At 41.3% G+C, this 12625-nt stretch overlaps 1 non-coding gene across 1 annotated transcript; it reads right to left on the bottom strand.

The window, feature by feature from the left end:
* Window positions 1-5712: 5712 nt before the first annotated feature.
* Trnat-ugu (transfer RNA threonine (anticodon UGU)) lies at window positions 5713-5787 on the bottom strand. Its single transcript has one exon. It is a non-coding gene; the product is annotated as a tRNA-Thr (tRNA).
* Window positions 5788-12625: the final 6838 nt, after the last annotated feature.

Below are 12625 nucleotides of genomic sequence, written 5' to 3'. Positions count from 1 at the left end.
ATTTCAAACAGCCAAAGACAGCGAACAACAAAGCAGAAACAACGAGACCCTCATGTACCAAATGGGAAAATATATCAGCAGTAACGAAGGACGTGACGGATTTTCGGTTTTTCAACAGACGAACGCGAATCAACTGTACAACTCTAGTAGTACAATTGGAGAATGAACAAGGAGTTTACTTCACAAAAGACACCACCAGAAAAACTCCAAGTGAACAACCTCAGAACACAACATTATCAGTTTTTTACAACTGTGCCAGACGGATCCATTCGCGAAAACATTACTGTATGTCGACGTCCCTACCTGTTCTACATGGAGCACAACAAGTAAAATATTTCAATGACGAAAAAAAGGAATTCCAGTAGAAGATCACGCAAGAATCATGAAAACTGGCGCACTAGGTCGAGTATCACCGTACATCCGAACAACGCCGAAAGTTACGATCTCTGATTGTTGCTTCACGAAATTCGGGGACCAACAAGTTTCATAGATCACAAGATTGTTGACGGTTATCTATGTCAGACGTACAGAGAAGCATGCCAACGCTTAGGACTACGGGACAATGTCTCGGCCTCAGCTGAACAAATGAGAGACTTATTCGCCATAATTCTAACCACATATAACCCATCGAATCCAAAACAGCTATGGGACTTCTTCAAAGAGAGTATGAGTGATGACATAATGTACCATATCCGACAAGCTCATCTTGAACTGACCATCGAATGCAAGGACGGCAGCGTCAATGAAACACTCATTCGCCTAGAAGAGAAATGTTTAGCAATAAACAACCAGTCCTTAGTACAACTTGGGGATGCGAGCACCACGAAAAGATGCTATCAGTGCGCTGAACTTCGAAACTGCAGAGGAAGAAAGCTACAATATCAACGAACTACTTCAATACATTGCTCACAATAAGCCACTCCTAAATGACAATCAAAGGGAACTTTACAACGTTATCATGGACCGGCTCGACAACAACGCTGATGGAATTATTTACTTGGACACACCAGGCGGCACCGGGAAAACGTTTCTAATAAATCTGTTGGCTGTTGAATATAGTCGAAGGCCAATTGCCGGTATGTAAAAGCTTAAGAGCATCTGGACGGAGTGAACTTGTAAAGCAAGCTAAAATTATCTTCTGGGGCGAATGCACAATGGCACGTAAAAAAACACTCGAAGCCATTACAAGACCTGCGAGGAAACTCTGAAGTGATGGGAGGAGCTCTGCTAATATCCTCAGGAGATTTTCGACAAATACTTCCAGTTATCTCTAAGTCAACACCATCAGGCGAGATCAATATTTCAAAATGGTTCAAATGGCTCTGAGCACTATGGGACTTAACTTCTGAGGTCATCAGTCCCCTAGAACTCAGAACTACTTAAACCTAACTGACCTAAGGACATCACACACATCCATGCCCGAGGCCGAGATCAATGCGTGTTTAAAAATATCACATCTCTGTCCACGCATACAAACACTGCAACTAACAAAAAATATGTCAGTTGAACAATCCAAAGATGAAACAACAGCACATTTTGCTCATCAACTTTTACAAATAGGCGAAGCCACATTTCCCGGCCTCATTAAACTCAACAATGATTTCTGCATCATAGCCACTGCTAAAAACGAACTCATCGACCAAATTTATCCAAACATTGTTCACAATTATACCAATCCGGAATTTGAAAGGGAAATTTTGGCAACTAAAAATAATATTGTCGACGATATCAAATTTAACATTCAAAAGAAAAGACTGGGTGAAGAGAGAATATACAAATCGATCGACACGATGGTGAACGTCGAAGAAGTTGTGAACTTCGCTACAGAATTTCTAAACTCTTTACAAGTACCAGGAATGCCATTACACTGCCTTCGACTTAAAATTGAATCTCCGATAATACTGCTCATATATCTCAGCTCACCAAAACTATGTAATGGAACGAGGATGATCGTTAAACAGCAATCGAATAATGTCATCTAAGCCGAACATACGGCTGGAAAGTACAAAGGATACACACTATTTATATCCACCAAAACTATGTAATGGATCGAGGATGATCGTTAACAGCAATCGAATAATGTCATCTAAGCCGAACATACGGCTGGAAAGTACAAAGGATACACACTATTTATATCCACCAAAACTATGTAATGGATCGAGGATGATCGTTAAACAGCAATCGAATAATGTCATCTAAGCCGAACATACGGCTGGAAAGTACAAAGGATACACACTATTTATATCCAGAATACCACTGAGCTCTTAGCCTACAGTTTTACAGGTAACAAAGCGAAAAGACAAACTTTAAAATATTGCGGCATCAACCTAAGACTCCTGTTTCTCTCACGGTCAATTATACGTAGCTTGCTCTCGAGTAGAAAATTCGAAAAAATTGTTAATATATACTGTGGATAAGAAAATAAAAATGATGTTTATAAACAATTATTGTAAATAATTAGAATATGTTTTCAATAAAAAAATTTAGCCGCGCGGGATTAGCCGAGCGGTCTCAGGCGCTGCAGTCATGGGCTGGGCGGCAGGTCCCGGCGGAGGTTCGAGTCCTCCCTCGGGCATGGGTGTGTATGTTCGTCCTTAGGATAATTTAGGTTTAGTAGTGTGTAAGCTTAGGGACTAATGACCTTAGCAGTTAAGTCCCATAAGATTAAAAAAAAAAACAACAACAAAAAATTTACCTCTTATACTTTAAAATTTATCCTCTTATTCCAGCTACCACACAATCTCACATCAACTCCCTAAGCGAAGCCATGTACCCCAGCTAGTAATAAAAACAAAATATACAGGGTTATTCAGCTGCCCGTAGCTATGGGTTTTATGCGACCCACAACACCTTCAGATACCAGACACAACATATATGTCCTAAAGAAAAAATGAACAAGACCTTTTTGTAAAAAAAATGATGTAGTTAAATATTGTACTGGGATACATTTTTGCTAGAGGCTGTAGCGTTCGAACTATTAAAAAAAAAAAAAAAAGTACAAAGGTAACCTTCAAATGCGTTTTCTTGAATTAGTCGAAAACTGTGGCCTCCAGCGAAAACGTATCCCAGTACAAAATTTAACTACATTAAGTTTTCTACAAAAGGGTCCTGTTCATTTTTTGTAGGACTAATGGTTTGTGTGGAGAGAGCGGGAGAATCTGAAAATCTTGCACGTGGTTTTTAAAGGTGTCGTGGGTTTATGCACACTTAGGTAGGAGCAGCTGACTTACTTTGTAGAAGAAGTTTTGATATAATCATAATAACATATTTATATCGGTGTTTAGTACAACGTGTCTACAGATTTTTTGTTTTTCTTTTATCTGTGTCTGCTGACGTATATTGCAAGGATAGGTGTCGTATGCCTTTATCTCTCCTCCTGTTGCTGCCGAAAGCTAGGGAAATATTGTAACATTCAGATTCGAACCTCCTAACTCGGGTGCTATAGCCTCACCAGGATATAGTTACGTCGGAAACGAAGAGGAAACGTTTCTTTCGTCCGTTCTCGGAAGTTCCAAACCGCACTCCCAGCCGCGGCCGAAATCCAATCCACCCACACTTTTTCAGTTCTCTCCACTGCTGCACCAATTAAATCAGTATAAATAAGGGTCGCCAGCTTTCCTTTAATCCGCGAGAGAAGGTTAAACTTCTAACTACTTCAAAGTCAATAATTAAAAGCTGTTTACCAATCTAACTACTTTCAGAAAGATTCCGAGAGCCGACTACTGAACTGGAAAATCTACACCGTTTCTGCGGATGATCTCCTAAAAGATAAAACTGTGTACAGCATAATATCAATATGAAGAAAGACATACAAAAACACCAGGCTAGAGTTTCCACAGAAACAAATGGTATTTATTGGTTCTAATTAATCCCCGCCAAGGCCGTAAAGCTTAGCAAACAACATCTCCAAGTAGTTAATGGCTCCACGCTCTGCTACGAGACCTTTCCCTGCAGAACACCTGCCCACTCACAGAACCGCACCACTCGCCGAGACAAACCGGAAAATCACTGACCGGAATTCCACGCAGCACAAGGAAACGCTGAAAGGGTACAGTACAGCCCGACATTGAAAATGGGTACAACATTCTTCGTTATTCTTGTCAGTACAACATATTTTTTGTAATAATAACTCAATTTCACTTAATACACCGAAGCCAGATACCAGTGTAGGAAAGAAGGACAATTTATTTATTTAACTGATCACATGTGCACTTCCACAAAATAAATCCCTACATCCACTTTGGTGAGATCTGTGAAATGAATGAATGTATGGTCGTCTGCTAACCGCAGATAGTGAATGTGCAATATGGGATAATCTTTGAGACGGTCCTTTGGTCACCTTTGGTGGAACCAAAGAGATGAAATTTACCTGAGCTTTGAGCGCCTGAAACGTGGCTGACCAATACGGTAGCATGGAACTTCCCCACTTCGCCGGAGGTGCGAGATGACCTGAAGAACGGCCATATTTCAGCACTCTGGCGCTGGATCTTGTGTTGGTAAGACCCGTGTTAGGTGTACTCCGTAAAGACAAAAGAGTGGAGAGAGTGCTATGCATGTGAAATACTTAAGAGTAGTTTGGAATAATTATTTCTCTATTTCAGGAACTTTTGGGGGGAGAATTAAATGACAGGCAGGTAATATTAAGGGGATTGTAGTAATCTTCGGAAGTGACCAACGGTCACAATGAAACTACGTGTAGCAATAAGTTGAAATATTTGCGAGTGCTAGTATTAAGCTTAAATACTTGCGAGTGCTAGTACTAAGTTGAAATACTTCCGAATGCTAAAGTTAAGCTGAATTACTGGCTGTGTACTATAAGTTGGAAATATTTAAGAAATGGCGTGTGCAGGACTTGAAATTAGAGACGAGCACTTCCACGTGCTGAGTACTGTGTGAGTCTCAATCCGTGTATGAGACAAAGGATAAAGAGAAGTACTCGTCCAAGGTATCAGTTGAGGTCTCGTGTGTGTGACGAATATGATCTTAATATTACTTTGCGTGTTATGTTTCCGTGTGACGCTAGATTCAAATTCTAATACTCTGAGAGAGAAGCAAGGTGAGTCAGCCGTCTATCCAGCAACGCCACTTGGCTTGCATTGCACAGGAAGACGTGAATATATTCTCCAGAGTTCGTAGTAGGAAAGAAAAGTTACGAAGTGGGGCAGTGTCGTGTGAAACTGGGATGAATGCTAATTGAAGTGGGAAAGCTGAAAGTGAAGTGATTCTAACGTTGTGACTATTCTTTGTGATGTATTCTATGTTGCCAGTGTAATATATATTTCATGATATTTAAGTATATGTGGTTTGCATGGGAGAGTAGCAAGATAGGTTCAGAGGCAGTGGGTTATGCATGTTCCTTTTTGTACCGCTTGGTCTGGAGTAAATTTTCGTAATGATGGGTGTGAGAGTCGAAGTGTGAGATATAGCAAAAGATCCACCATCCTATCCAGAAAGTGCACTGTAGCGTTAGATAATTATGAGACCATAAGGTAGAGAATCACCAATGTAAAGCCATGCCCACTGGGCGGAGTTTCCCATGTATAATTGTTGTATAAAATGTAATGGTGTATATATGACGGTAGTATCTGTTCCCGAAAGAACAGTTACCGTGGATGACCATGCAGCATTGTTAGATATGAAATGATAATTAAATGGACACCCTAGCTGCAAACAGGCGTTGATGTACTTCATTGGGGACATGTTGAAAATGTGTGCCCCGACCGGGACTCGAACCCGGGATCTCCTGCTTACATGGCAGACGCTCTATCCATCTGAGCCACCGCGGGCACAGAGGATAGCGCGTCTGCAGGGACTTATCCCTTGCACGCTCCCCGTGAGATCCACATTCCCAACATGTCCACACCACTACATTCGTTGTGCGCCTAATAGATGTCTCTCAACGCACTTCCGAATTTTGTAGTCTTTTTGTATTTGAAAAACGACTTAGTTGATCACGAAAGGTCAGTTACTTCCGATTTACGAAATGATAGCGACTTGAACCCTTTCATAGCCATTGGGACATGTGGCCCCCCGTTAGTTTACCAGGTAACCAACAGGAATCTGCTGCATGGTATTGCCATGTATCAGTGTCTCACTGGTAATGGGAAGCCCGATAATGGTATGCAAAACTGTTATAATTACAATTTGCTTCTGCAGGTTTTGCTGTCTTCATGATTTGTTGCTAACCCTCTTCTCCGTATTGCTGCATAGATTTAGGTCACGCCTGCAGGCGAGCTACCTTTAAACAGTTTTGTAAAGCGGGCTGCCGTCCCTCCTTTCCGGAAAAGTCGTGTCAATAAACTGCACGCACGTATTGATGTTCGATGCGTCACAAACGGTGCCCATATTGAGCACCGGTAGTGGGAGTTAAAAATTTGGAGAAATGCTCTATCCACTTTTGTGAGTGTGTTTTTTATATGTTTAATAGTTTTTGCCCAGTCGTTTATTGAAACCCTGGAACTCTTTATGTCCCACCGCTCCATACACTGTAAAACGAGACGGTGGGATTTTTCCTTCATATTGCTGCTTCTGACTACGACAGCAACTAAAATAATACTACATTACTCTCTTTAACTTCGAAAAAATTTGTAGTCAAAATGTTAAAACACAACCTCTGCCCATAGAGGGCACACGACTTCCCTCTTATACACGACGAGGACTGCCACCTGTCCCCTTGCTTTTTCTCCACGGAATTACGCTACATTTCAGGTCCTTCTGACAATCACCTACAGAAACTGAAAGCAGGCATCTCTCGCTCCCACGCCTGTCACTACTTTGTAAAGTACTGTGTTGTGCCAGAACTTTCCATCAAATGCTAGAAAACACCTGCCGCCACGGGAAAGTCACAAGCCCTTAAGCCAACTTCGTAGGCCTTGACCTCAACTCATTTCGAAGGATTTCTGGAAGGCTGGCCCTTCATCTCTAGACTGAACAAAATCCCCATCCCACAGACACGGAATTCCGGCTCTAGCATCCATAACAGAGAACAGGACGAGGAGAGAGGCGAAGCCAGGGAATGATATGTAACAAGGAGAGCGTCTTTGAGAACTCGGAAAACAGTGGACGGAACATGTAATAGCCTGAGTGTGCTGCAGCTCACAAACTACACTCACGAGTTGCTCATTGTCGAGATGAGAATGGGATGATCCAGCTTAGTTCTCAGGCAAGCACTACTGACTGCACGTAAAACCACATTTTATTGGCCCCAGCCGAAAGCAGAGTGTGTCGCATAAATGTATAATGGGCAGTAAAATGAAAACGAGCGAGATGGAAAACAATTATTTAAATAAAAAGCTTTTTAATGTGACAGGTTTTTCAAACGTAACAAAAAGTAGGAAAATATTTCTCCTAACCCAATACAGATTCCTAAACTCATACAGATAATCCTGAACGTTTGTGCTTTTCAATGTTTCATTGTTACGAAAATTCATGTACAATTTAAGATGAAAAAGGTTCGGGGGGGGGGGGGGGGGGAGTGAGGGGGCGTGCGATAGATAATTGGTGTATAAATAATTCTCCTAAGTTACTAACAGTTATCTTTCACTGAAAATGATACGAAATGTTGTGTGATTTTTCTCAACGACAGCTACTTCCTACACTCCTTACTGTTATCTACTGCATGTGCCCCAAGTTTTTCCTTTTAAATTTTAGAAGTATTATCATAGCTATTAAAATTCAGAAAATCAGATTTCCAGAATTATCTTTATGGGATCAGGAATCAGTATCGGTCTGTGAGAAAGTATTTTATAGTTTTTATTTCGTTTTAAGACTGTGTTATATTACAAAATAATTTAAATAGCGGTAATTATTTTCTGCTTTTTAATCTTGTCTAAGCCGGCCGTTGTGGCCGAGTGGTTCTAGGGGCTTCAGTCTGGAACCGCGCGACCGCTACGGTCGCAGGTTCGAATCCTGCCTCAGGCATGGATGTGTGTGATGTCCTTAGGTTAGTTAGGTTTAAGTAGTTCTAAGTTCGAGGGGACTGATGACCTCAGACGTTAAGTCCCATGGTGCCCAGAGCCATTTGGACCAATCTTGTCTAAGTGAAATTTTTCGACCGATTTCTCACATTCTGATGAGATTACAACAGACATGTAAATTTCAAGTATATTTCAGTTTCTCTTCACTTGAGTCAACCAATATATTGCTTCCTCCTACGTATATCTCGCGAAAGGACTGTGAAAGAAAGAAGGTAAAGAGAATCGAGTTCACACGGAGGCTTACCAGCAATCGTTCTTACGGCGAAACATTCGCGACTAGGAACAGGAAGAGGGGTAAATATAGCAGTGGTACACAAAGTACCCCCCGCCACACTCTAGACAAGAAAGCGAGTCAATATTGTATTGTTAACCATCTGAGCTATGTTAAAAGGTTCAACGTCTAGCTCATCGGTAAGTTGGTTTTAAATAAGTTGCAAAATTTGTACCGAAGAGACAAACAGACAAGAAAGTGAGCTAATAAAAAGTGTTAAAAAGTAAGTAAAGTCTTTATTATTTAAAAAGTAATCGCCATAACTCTTAATACATTTATCCCACTGCGGAACAAGACGGTCAGTGCCTTCATGGAAAATTGATTATACCCAGGCGTGCATCTCTTCGTCCGAAGCAAATTGACGGCTATGGATGTCTTTCTTCAGAGCACCAAAAATTAAAATTGCATGGGGAGAGATCTGGACTCTGTGAAGGATATGTAATGGCTTCCCAGCGAAACTTCTGCAGTGTAGTCGAAACATGCCTAAAAGTCCCACGCTGCAGAAGTTTCGCTGGTAAGCCCTTACACAACTTCCATACAGCACGATCACTCCCCATGTGATTTCCGTATTTTTGAAGCCCGAAGAAAGACATTCGTGGCCGTCGATCAGTTTTGGGTGAAGAGGTACACGCCTGGATAAAGTCATGGTTAAATGGGGAACCGCAAAAGTTTTCCATGAACGCATTAATCGTCTTGTCTCACAGTGGAAAAAATGTATTAACAGTTATAGTGATTACTTTTGGAATAATAAACAGTTCATTTACTTTTTTCCATTTGTCCCGTTTTCATTTGACTGCCCTCATATTATACCTTTACTCAACAATTTTACTAACGTTTCGATTTTTCATCGGTTGATTATTTATTAACTTCTCAATTTTTATTAATGTACGGTACGAACCTACCTTCCCACCTAACCAGAATGCGAGGAGTGTTACTCTCCCGGTCAGTAGCTGCTATAGTATCTATATATTTATTTTCTGGTAGGTGAATTACTGAATTCACATTAATTACGTCTCCTGCCGGCCGTTGCAGTGGCCTTTCCGTTCAGAAGTCATCTCTAATTGTTGCGGAAGGATGCCTTTCAGAAGAAAATTTTTTGGGCAACACAACAACTTAAGAAAATAACTTGTTGCTCTGTCTGTGTATTGAGGAGGGTCTTGAGTAGGTCGTATGTTTGCACCACAAATAAGTCCTTCCTCCGCTCTGCTTATTTAAGCGCCAGATCAAACTCTGTTACTCCTATTTGAGGCTCATTTCTAGCCGATTTTTTTAGCAGTACACTTGCAGATGAGTTTTGCGATGTATTAGCTGAGTGTGGTTCGTTTGTAGCTAGCAAGGTTGCAGAGATTCGACCACGAATCATGAACGCATTAGAAATGAGGAATAGTCTCTAAAATTACAGTGTCACGACGTTCTTTTAATAACGTTCCCAACCGACGGTCGCCAGTACATCGAGTAATGACTTAGGGTCACGTCTTTGTTCCCTCCTCTCAAGCCGACGTTTGCTTGCTCTATCTAGACGCCCCAGGGTCTTTAATTTAGAATTTCGTGTTTTAATTTTCAGTGTACGAGGGCTATTTTTTTCACAACCTCATATCGGTCGCGAAATGGAAACAGTGAAAATCAAAAATGTTTTATTTTGCAACATTTAGCTACACCTTCCAGCGTCTAGTCTACACAGTCGCCGGTCCTACTTTGACATTTGTTGTAGCCTGTTACCAACATTCCTATACCGTCGTCATAGAAGTCAGCCGCTTATGATTTCCGCCAATTCCCTGCGCTGGTTTGCAGCTCGTTGTCTGTGCCAAAATGCTGTCCTCACAGCCAGGTTCGCTATAAGAGCATTGCGACAAATTTCTTCAAATGTTCAGTCCAAGAAGTTCCGAGACTGGATTAATAATAAATAGAGAAAAGTTGAAATGGCGATTTTAATGCTTCAGGTTTTCTACATAGTCTCCCCCCCCCCCACTTGGATACAACGCACAGAACATTCATACAACCATATGAACCTTTCACAAAAGTCCTTTGGGATTTTGTTCAACTCGCAAGTCCCATTGGTTTGCATGTCGATTATTGTCAACGCGTTGACCTGTCGTGTGAATTTCTGCACATTGTTGTTTTGTGTTAGGTTCGTACTGATAACACCAAATCTCGTCACCCACGACGATTTTTCGCAGAAAACAATTGTCCGCGTTTTGCATTTCAAAAAACTCTCGACATGTGTCCACGCATCATTGATTTCGTTCGGGAGCCATGGCGTGTGGGACACTTTACACGCACTTTTCTCTTCTTCAAAACGTTCTGGAGACTATCTCGCACATTTCATTCTGGGATGTTGCTCTGTTGCAATTTGTGACACAATAACGTTGCCGGCCGGAGTGGCCGTGCGGTTCTAGGCGCTACAGTCTGGAACCGAGCTACGGTCGCAGGTTCAGTCATTTGTTACTTCCACTATGTTAAAAATTCTGCAAACCCATGTGCATGTTATCCTGAACAATGTTATTTTCCGGGGAGCGTGGGAACTCGGAGACCCTGACTGCGTGGGTCCTGTAGGATGTGTTAGGTGTGCTTCATGGATAAATTTCCTCTGATACCCAACCTCCAGATGTCAGACAGTCAAAACTGTACCAGACGTTGTATATCGACTGAATACGCGTATCACCAAAACTCTGATATAGTTTGTGGTGTGACCAGGAGAACCTGCGTAAACGCTACGACATGAGTAACATTTGACCTACGGAGCACAGGAGAAGCATAACTGTGAGCGTCTGTGTATGGAGCTCACGTGGGGAAGTCGGGAGGGCGTCAGTTTCTCGTACCAAGGGTCCCGGGTTCGAGTCCTAGTCATGCCAGTTTTTGTACTGTAGTATGTGTGAAACTGTTATATGGGACAACATGTTCCCGACATATAAAAGGACTGTTCGGAGATTATAGCAATGTTCTATTGGCTGTCCGCTTTCGCTTTGTTTATTTGGGTAGCAAATCTGTGCAGAACATTTGTAGTTTCACAGAAAAATATAAACAATCGGAACAGAAGTATTCATAGTACTAATCATAATCACTATAAACTCGGAGAAATCCTTATACATGTCAAGAACATATTGTCCCACATAACAGTTTCGTGCGTAATACAGCACAAAAACTGACATGATCTGGGCTCGAACGCGGGACTCTTGGTACGACAAACTAACGCTCTACTGAATTCTTCATTGGAGCTCTCTCTCTGTTATGCTTTTTTCTATACTCCGTGGGTCAGGTGTTACTTAATACATATTGTTTACGCACGTTCTCCTGGACGACAACACACAGCAAAAACTATGTCTGAGTTTTGGTTGATAATCTTTCGATATACAACGCTTGTAACCGACCTGACTGCCTGACATCTGAAGGTTTGGGTGTAAGATTAAATGCGTACCACAAGTGACTTGAAATGCTAACTTTCTGTTTATCTCAAAGTAGATAACTTATTGAAGTACACTGAACTTAATTTAAGTCATTAAACTCTGTTAAACACAGTTGCCATTATTGTTTGGTGCAGACTTGAAGTTGCATAACGATAAAAATAATCGTTAAATAAGTACGGAGTAATGTTGCTTTTTGATTCTTCTTTTTCTGTTGACCGACTCAGTCACCTTCATAAGGACGAAGAACTTTTCTATCGATACTTGTGAATTATATATAAGTGCAGCAGTGAGCTGCAGCAGAATCCAGTAATGGAATGTGCCCCTAATATTCTAATGTATATGTATAAAATATAAACGACTCGACAAACTTATGAAAGCGCTTGCGTCACGCAAGCAAATGCTTGTCGATAACATTAGGTATGCACGGTGCGCTACAGGAACGGCCAGAGAAGGCGAAGTAGAATAGGAGCGGGGATGTACACGGGCCAAGCTAGCAACATAGAAATGAAATGAGTTTACAGCACTGGCAGACATCTAAGTGTTCTGACACATCTCGTCGGTACGGAAATTCACCACTCTCACTTTTTCATCTAAATTGATGAAAAAATGAGAGTGTTCTCACTCATCACTACACTAGCATCCACTTTGCAGGAAATTCACTGCGGCACCGGGTCGGCAGGAATCAAACACCTGTCATGTACCTGTCAGCTGTCTGCGAGCCATTGTCAGTCTAAACGAACCGAAATCCATTTAGCACGCATGTGAAGCGCTAGATGCGAACCTCAGTTGGTGCCCATTAAAATGTTAAAGAACATTCGCGAACATACAAGGGTGTGCTGGAAAGTAATGCTTCCGATTTTTTTGTGAAAACCCTTAATGCTTTTTAAATAAGACAACCTTTATTAACGTTCTACATTAAGTTTGTTTATAAATAAATAAATCTTCTGCTACCAGTCACGATTTTCTTTATTTTA

Source organism: Schistocerca nitens, chromosome 3, assembly GCF_023898315.1.
Source record: "Schistocerca nitens isolate TAMUIC-IGC-003100 chromosome 3, iqSchNite1.1, whole genome shotgun sequence".
Taxonomy (NCBI): Eukaryota; Metazoa; Arthropoda; class Insecta; order Orthoptera; family Acrididae; genus Schistocerca; species Schistocerca nitens.
Note: the sequence above shows the minus strand (reverse complement) of the source record. Positions and strands in the feature narration are given on the sequence as shown.